The sequence below is a fragment of the Octodon degus genome, unplaced genomic scaffold, assembly GCF_000260255.1.
Source record: "Octodon degus isolate 3935 unplaced genomic scaffold, OctDeg1.0 scaffold00091, whole genome shotgun sequence".
Taxonomy (NCBI): domain Eukaryota; kingdom Metazoa; phylum Chordata; class Mammalia; order Rodentia; family Octodontidae; genus Octodon; species Octodon degus.
The window spans coordinates 1515051-1523533 of NW_004524667.1; the positions used below are offsets into that span (position 1 = coordinate 1515051).

An 8483-nucleotide genomic window follows, 5' to 3' on the forward strand; every position below is an offset into this window, starting at 1 on the left:
GTCTTAAAGGTGGGTCTAGTGCAGCTTCTGGAGCTGGGAATTGAACCGCGGTCCTATGTGCCTGACTGCATTTTCTAACTGCAATTTGGAATCAGGCTCTGCCTTCATTTATTTTCCCCACCAAACCTGCTATAGATTGGTGATGAAAAAAGAGATTTTTTAATGTGGATAGAAGTTTTGATGGAATAAAGAGTGTTACTGTAATTTGATTCAATCAATTATATGTTTTATGCTAAGTATTAAGACCAAATTAATGCATTAATATTACTTTGTTTTAATTATATTTATTTAAATTGTTACCTGACACTTAAGGTAATTGGTGCTGTTTTTCTATTTATGCTGTGATTTTAAAATACTTTTAGTGAAATGCAAGAGTTAAAGGAAAATGTTGAGTAAATTTTCATGTAGGATAGCAGCATTCCAAAAATGGTATATGATTGATAAAAGCTTTGGAAACTCTGGTTAATAACATCATTTAAGAAGTCATTAAAATATTTATGACCCAGGAGAATACTTTTCTTTCATTACTCAAAGGATTGCTTCATACAGCTGCCTCTAACTGTATTCTGGGTCCAAAGAACAGTTCCTACTACCCTGAGGAAACCCTGGAGTGGGGAAATTGCTTGGCTGGAAGATATGGTTTGTATTACTATTAACCTTTCTACTTAACTAGCTTTGTGATCTTGTACAAGTCACAACCTCTCTAAGCTATAATTTTATCCATAAAATTGCACTAAAAATACACTTTATCTCATCAAGATGTGAAAATGAAATAAAATAATATGAAAATGGCTTGTAAATGCTGAAACATAGTATAAAATATTAATTGTTGGTATTTTAAAAGTATAATACATGCTACCCTCTTCAGCGGTTCTGAAGACACAATTCTCTTGATTAACAGATAAAAATTGTCTTAAGCCACCCAGATAATTTGCTTTGGAATCATAAATATTATCATGTAGTTCTTTTAAAAATGGCTTGACAAACAAAAATATTTCAGGTCTGAAACAAAGAATTGGATGGGCCAAGCCAAAAAAAATGATGTCAAAAGTTTGTTTTAAAACAAGGAGTGAAGATTTGCTATAGAGTAAATAAATTTAGGCTCAAACAGAGAAAGAATAAGATAAAAAGTACTGAAAGTGATAGATGCAAGGCAGGATATCCTGAGGAGTCACAATAGTAAGCTCCTTGTGGTGTCTTGTTTCTTTTATGCTGTCCACATCTGGTGGGAGCTAGTCAGAAATTCTACATAAGGGGTCCTCAGAATATTTTGGCCTTACCCTGGCATCTTGAAACAGACAGATCCAACCCACTGCTTCTCTATTGCTGTCCTGGGATCTTATAATTGGCAGGTCCTCCTTTTGCCAGCTAGCTTTGCCATGACTTAGCCATGTCCTACCTCCCATATCAGTAAAGAGGTAATATGTAGGAAAAGAGTGTGAAAGAGAAAATAACTAAATTGTACTGAGAATATATGTCTTTGCTGATTGTTCTTTCCTACCCCCTCCTCCTAGGAGTTGATATGGCATTGTGATAAACACAAATTCTTTGTTTTCATTTGAACTTTGTTGCTTATCATCAAATGTCAGTGAAAATATTGATTGTTCAGAAGTCACATTATTGCTCTATGTGTATGTGTGTGTGTGTGTGTGTGTGTGTGTGTGTGTGTGTGTGTGTGTGTCTGGCTCAGCCCACCCTGGAGGTGGGGCTGGTGCATCATGTAGTGTTGGGGATTGAACCACAGTTGCATCTAAGCTTGCCTAAGCAAGCGTTTTAGACTGCTGAGCTATCTCACCAGCCTTGCATTACTTTCTAATCTAGCATTGTTATGGTGGCTCAAGATTTCTGAGTTTAGACACTATATATATTTAGACTATATATATATATATATGTGTGTATATATATATATATATATATATATATATATATAGTGTTTGAAAAACTGAGACTCTGTTCTCTCACAATGCACATTATCTGAATGATCACTTGTAGATTTAGGTAAAAAACTCAATTGTCTACCAGAAAATCCTGATGTTGGTCAAATGAAAAAAAAAAAGAATGTGAATGTAGTATGGCTATAGTGGTGGAGCCAATGCTGAAAGCCCCTTGTTTCTAGTTAGATCTGCCACTTCATCATGCAGATCCTTATTTCTCCTCTGTAAAATAAAGGAATTAAGAATCTCGTCAATAGTTGGTGTCCAAGGTCTCTTCCTTCAGTAAGATCATATGATTCTGTGGGACAGCTTATAAATTGCCAAGGAGTTCTTCCCTGAGATTCCTAATGACGTTTTTAGAGACAGAGTAAATGGAAATTGAATGACTGTACTTTTCAACCTCCCTTGGGAAGCACAAGAACAGTGTCTAGGATGGTCTCTGCTTCACAAAAGGAAGAACAAGGATTCTACTCTGTGACATCACAATACCCAGCCCAGCCCCAATCTTATCATCTGAGAAGGGAAACTGACAGAGGTTCAGGGTTGATAGAGCAGAAGTCAAAATCTACCTGAAGAACGTGGAAGGAATTAGTCACCCATGCCTCCAATTCAGGTATGTGACATTTACTAAGCTCAGAATAGAATATGCTCATGTCTAAAAGAAAAGGAGAGGCCCCCAAGCTCAGTGTGTCTCCTGCCTTAGGAAGAATAGTATAAGCACAGATATTGTGTGACAGATATCTTTGGGTAACATTTGCTCCCATGGAGTGGACAGAAGGCCAAAGGCAGTCCCAGCAAAGCAAAGCTGGAGTATGTTCTCCCAATAGACAGCCAGGCTTGTCAGGAAGCACAACCACATGGACATTTCCTAAGCTCTTACTCCCTGCCTTCTCCCCAGGTATGGGGAGCCAGAATGACACAGGTATCTCAAGTGATCAGTGCAAAATTGCTTTCTTAAAGTACTCCTTATTTGTTGTCTCGTAACAAATATTCTCCTAAGTAAGTTTTTAAATAGCTTATCCACAGAATGAAAGAGTAAACCAAGAAAAGGTTTAAGTAAAAGATAGATAGAAGATAGTTAGATAGATAGATAGATAGATAGATAGATAGATAGATAGATAGATAGATAGATGATAGATAGATAGGTAGAAGATAGTACAAGAAATACAAACAAAAGTAGTGAGGAGGAAAAACGTATTGTACATTTAGCAAGCAGACTAACTCTAAGGACTAGTTTTGAAATTTCAAGATTTCATAGACAAAAGGCCACCCCCTATAAACAGTGAAAGGCCTCATGGTTGAGAAATCAAACAGTTCAGCTGGAACCCTCTACAGCTCCTCCCCTTTTAAGGGACTTGTGCCAATGAAATCATCACTGGGGATGTAGGCAGTTCTGTTTTCTTTTCCTTGCCTTGGGGTTTTGGCTTCTAGAATATTTGTTTTTTCCTTGAGTCTTGAGACCCAGAGAGGCTCCAAGTGACAGCAAATAGCTGTTCTGTTTACTAGCTGGGCGGAGCTCAGGGTTGGTGCCAGGCTCTGACTCATCTCTGCTAGTACTCCCTGAGGCTTAGCACATGGCGACCCCAGAGTCAGAGCACAGAATATCTCGGGCAGCCTCCCTGAGCTTTGCCTGCAAGATGAAAATTTGCAGTGCTACACTCTCAGTGGAAGCAGCAGTCCAGTGTCCTGACAGGTAGCTCGGTCAACCACGGGGCACCCAACTGCAACAGACAGGGACGAAGGAGACCAAATATTCATAGGGCACAATTTTAGTGCTCTTTGGCCTCCAACACATCATGAATAAATATATCACAGCAATAAGGTCAATACTCTCACACTCTATAAAAGTAGAAATAACCTGAAGCATGTAAGTCATGGGGAGATCCAGGTAAACACAGTGGGCTGCTTGTACGTAAACTTTATGGTGCATATTCAACTTCAATCTAGAGAAGTTACTATAATTTTACCTTTAGATTATGGTCCAACCTCTTAAGACCTTGAAAATTAAAATCTCATTGGTCCAGTTTTAGACCTCATTCATTTTATAGTCAATGAAAACTAAGTTTAGGCTGAACTTTAAAATAATATCCACAAGACATAGTGTCCTAACTCATCTACATTTATTGAATGTAATGTTCTCTGACTGTTATGACAGTCCTATACCATAGAACTTTTGTGTTTCAGGGAACTAAAAGATTATCCACTCTGATACTGCCATATCCAGAAGAAGAAATCAGGACAGGGTTGTTAAGTGTATTGGTTAAAGATGTCCAACTAATTAGTGTTGAGAACTGAACATTTCTTTAGCATTCTAATTTTTATCCTCGTGGTTTTTCTAATATACTCTACCCTACAGTCATGTTCAATTAATTTATTGCTTCATATTCAAACTAACTTGTTAATTTTTTCAGTTCGAATATTCTAAAATGAGGCTATCACACTTTTTCCCCCTGCTGTGGTTAGTGGTAAATTCAAGTACTCTATGTAGGTGGTACTGGTTACCACAGCCTTCCCAGCCTCTGCAGCTCCAAACAAAATAAACTTCATCTAAAATCAAGACAAGGTACCTACAATATTCAGAAGTCCAAGAATAGAAATTAATCTACAGGAATTGACAAGCTACTGTTCCTTGAAACCTGATTAGTGTCAAGCAAAAAAAGCATTCATGCACCATGCAAGGTTTTTGCTTTGTAGTAAATATACAATCTTGTTATGCCTTTAGCGGTTCAGGTAGACATGCTTTAATTATGAATATATGTGTATATATCTATTTATGTACACATGAGTAAACACTTTGTCTTACACATGAGCAGCTATTACACATCAGCAGTAGCCAGCTTACTCTTCTTAACCTACCATAGCTCCTACCTAGTAGGTACTAATCTTCTCTGACCTATTCATAAATGTATATTTTATTTGGAATCATCTTTAGAACCATGTTTTCTATGCTATATATGTCTTGCATCGCCAATTAATCTGCAAATTTGAACCTCTGCACTTCCTGTACATAAATGCTCATTGGTTTCCCAGTTGAACTCACTATAGATATATTAATGTATGTCTCAAAATGTAAATTCTGAAAGAAAACTAAATGAAGCAAAAAATTGTTTAATATAAAAGTGTCCTGATGTACATAGTTGTCAGCTTCTTCACTGGTCTTAAAAGATTCTCTTAATATTTCCTACACTATTAGATTGTTTACAGCCAACTGAAAAGCATACTTCCTAAAAAGATCTCACATATATTTCTGATTTTTCATGCAGATTGTCTTTAGTAAAAGAAAATTACTAAATATTTATCAGCAAGAAAAACATTCCACCATGGCATAAGGTTTGAACAGAGCTGTGGTAATATCTCCTAGCTTTCATATTAATTTCTAAAGTTATATAACACTGAGTAATTTTTCACATAGTGCAGTATTAAAAAGCAGGAGAAAGCTTGTTGGGAAAATCAGGAATAAAACAAATTTTAGTTTCAGCTTCTTCATTGTGCTTTTGAAGTCGCAACATCTTCCAGTAAATTAAAACACATGTATGCCAGGTAAACTTTTGAATTTTTTCCTTAAGTAACTTACTAAAATGCAGCCTGCTAATTCTTGAAGAGCTCTAGGAGAAAAGAGTTTAAAATGGTAAAAGAAATCTGCCTCTTCAGCCAGCCTGAGGCATTTGATTCTCTTCCTACCACCACCTGGGCTGTTTGGCAGCTGGCCACACCTGGATCTTTGACACATGCAAGCAACGCCCCTATATCCTAGCCCAGCTTCCATGCCCACTCCCCTGAGAATTGTGCAACAAGGCTTTTGTAACCTGAGGCCTCTCATATCTGAAAAGGATCCAGAGCCAGTGGGTGTTATTGCCATTAGGGTCATGAAGGATTTTCCGCTCTTTACCCCACTCCCATGGGAACTTCAGAAGGAGAAAAATACACTCTAAAGCCAGTGAGGAGAATCCTCAGCAGAACTGCAAAGCAAGCGTCATAGAGCCTTTCCCCATCTTTGCTGCCCTCCAAAGCATGTATCTCACTCTTAAGAGACCCAGCCCACTTTTGAGCCTTCTATTGCTAATTGTGCCCCTACTAAAAGATACGAGTTGTAGGTAGGCCTTGTTATTCCAGCGCACTAGAGAGGGGAGGAGTGATACTAGAAGGGAATTCTTATTAAATAATAGTGTTGATGAAAAAGTGTCAGGTGCTGGTGACAGGACAGACAGGACAGCTAGGAAGATCTTATGCTCAGTGGCCTAAGGACCATCATCCCACAGTGCAAACACAGCTTTCTATGTTTCTCCTCTTCTCTCCACAAACATTTTTCTTCATCACGACAAGCATACAGTTTAGCCTCCATTTTACCTGGGGTTGTGCCACTTCCTCTGCCTGGGAAACAGAATCATAAGCTGAGTCACAAACACACTTGATTGATTGATTTATTGATTGATTGATTGATTGATTTTTGCAAAACCGGGGATTGAACTCAGGCCCTTGTTCTTGCCAGGCAAGTGCTTATTCTACTGAGCTATCTCCCCGGCCCCCACAAACACACTTGAAATTCCCCAAATGCTTTGATGGCCATGCCAGCAGAACTAATGAAGAAGATGTGACTTTCCTCCATCTTGCCAATGGCTTCTTAGTGCTACTAAAATAACTAGAAATGATAGGTTCTATATTTTACTTTACCAATATTTTTTGTTAACTAAAAAGGTCCCAGGAGAGTGAATTTAACCTGTTGACAACTAGAGTTAATTAATTTGTCTCACTTTGCTCGGAAAATTCTATCATTAAGTCACCCAACACATCTAGCTAGTATTTAAACACTAGTATTATCCTTCCAAATATATTTAGAATACAGTAGTACTAAAAGAAGGAGCAGCATTTTATGTTCGGATATGTTCCTTTCTGTGTTAGGAATTGATATGGTTTCACTCCACTCATCAACATGGCACCTCTGGTTACACAAGTGTCCTTTCAAGGAGGCTATTGTCTGTTCTCCTTTCTATCTCCCTTCCCCAAATTCAGTCAGTTTCAATCAAATTTGTAGTTTTTGAAAGCTTATTACACACTTGGAACTGTACCAGGCACTGTGACAATAGCAAAATGAAATACTTGGCATAAACTAGGCTCCTTAAAAGTTAGGAATTTAGTTAAGGATTCCAGATGTACACCTGCAAAGAGTTCAAAGGCAAAGAAGGAACTCATAAACTATGTGAAAAATGTGCACACTGTGGACTTCAAAGTGCCTCAAGGGTTCAGAGTAAAGAACTGGCGAAGGTATTTGGAGTGTTCCTGTGATTGCCCTGGGACCTGGGAGGAATCTTGAAGGAAGAGAAACAGTGTGCAACCTACTAAACCAAACTTACGAAGGAAACTTACGTGACAGCTCTGGCCCTGGAAAGATGATCTTTTTGTTCCTCTCACTGATCACGCTCCCTTTGCTTTCACGACTCTGCCTGCACAGCAAATAAAGGATCTTTTTGTTGGAACATAGAAAACAGGAGTCAAACATGCAAGCACCAAGATGAAATGACCTAAACAGATGGCTGCGGTGAGGTGCTGCGTACTATAGCTAGGGCTGTATCAGAACTTAATTTGCACTCTTGTTTTCCGGGCTAACACCCTATCATAGAGATATCCCATTTCTAACTCATTCTCTTTCCCCTAACATGATTCCCTTTTGAGATTCCTATCTCAGCCAGTGACCTCTCTATTCCTAGTTCCTCTGGTGAGAAGCTGATGTCCCTCTTATTGCTGGGTCTCTCTCTTTTCCCTGGCATTTGATCATCAGGTCCACAGGTTTAAGGCACCACATCTTGTGAAGCCAGCACTTGCAGCCAGGTTCTCCTGCTGTCACCCAGACAGCAGGGAGATCATCCCATCAACTTCCCCAGGCTCGCTTGTCTCCTCACCTCCATCCCTTTGCATTCCATTGGTCACTTCTTTCTAAAATATACACACTGTTAGTCCCCAATTTAAAAACTAGTTCATATTTTCCCCTTTCCTTCTAAAACAAGGACTAAACTTCCCTTAGACTTCAAAGGCTTTTTTATTAACCCTTTCTTGCTTTGCTGGACTACCCATTTCCCAATTTCTCCCCACCTCATTACAAAATGGAATCAGTTGAATGATTTTGTGCATGGATATCCCCCCAAAGCCTCAGGAGCTCACAGATAAGGTGAGGTGGGGCCTAGTCAAAGAGAATGGTCACTGGAGGTGTGACCTGGAAAGGATTACCTTCCTCCCCAGTTCTTCCTTTGACTTCTCTGCTTCATGTCTCTCATTCCACCCTCCTCATGAGCCACCCTCCTCTACCATGTCATCTTGTTTTGCAGCCAGTTAGCTGTGGATAGAAACTTCTATGGACTGTGAGCCAAAATAAACTTCTTGTCCTTCAAGTTATGTGTATTAAGTATTATGTCCCACGGATGACAGAAAGGGACTAAGGCACAGCACTTTCTCACCTCCATTGTCTTCCTTAAACACTATCCCTTATGTAAGTTCTTTAACTTTAAAAAAAATTAAACAGAGTACAAATTAAATTAAAACAGAAAAAAATTGCAA

General features: G+C 38.7%; 1 protein-coding gene and 1 pseudogene across 1 annotated transcript in view; one reads left to right on the forward strand and one right to left on the reverse strand.

The window, feature by feature from the left end:
- Nucleotides 1-8483, reverse strand: part of LOC101576522 — a 28787-nt pseudogene that overhangs the window by 6254 nt on the left and 14050 nt on the right.
- The window catches only part of Dnajc5b (DnaJ heat shock protein family (Hsp40) member C5 beta), a 113414-nt gene continuing 107405 nt past the window's right edge, over nt 2475-8483 (forward strand). Inside the window, exon 1 of the mRNA XM_023722399.1 lies at nt 2475-2547. The gene's annotated coding sequence lies outside the window, so the exon portion shown is untranslated. The remainder of the gene's footprint in view (nt 2548-8483) is intronic.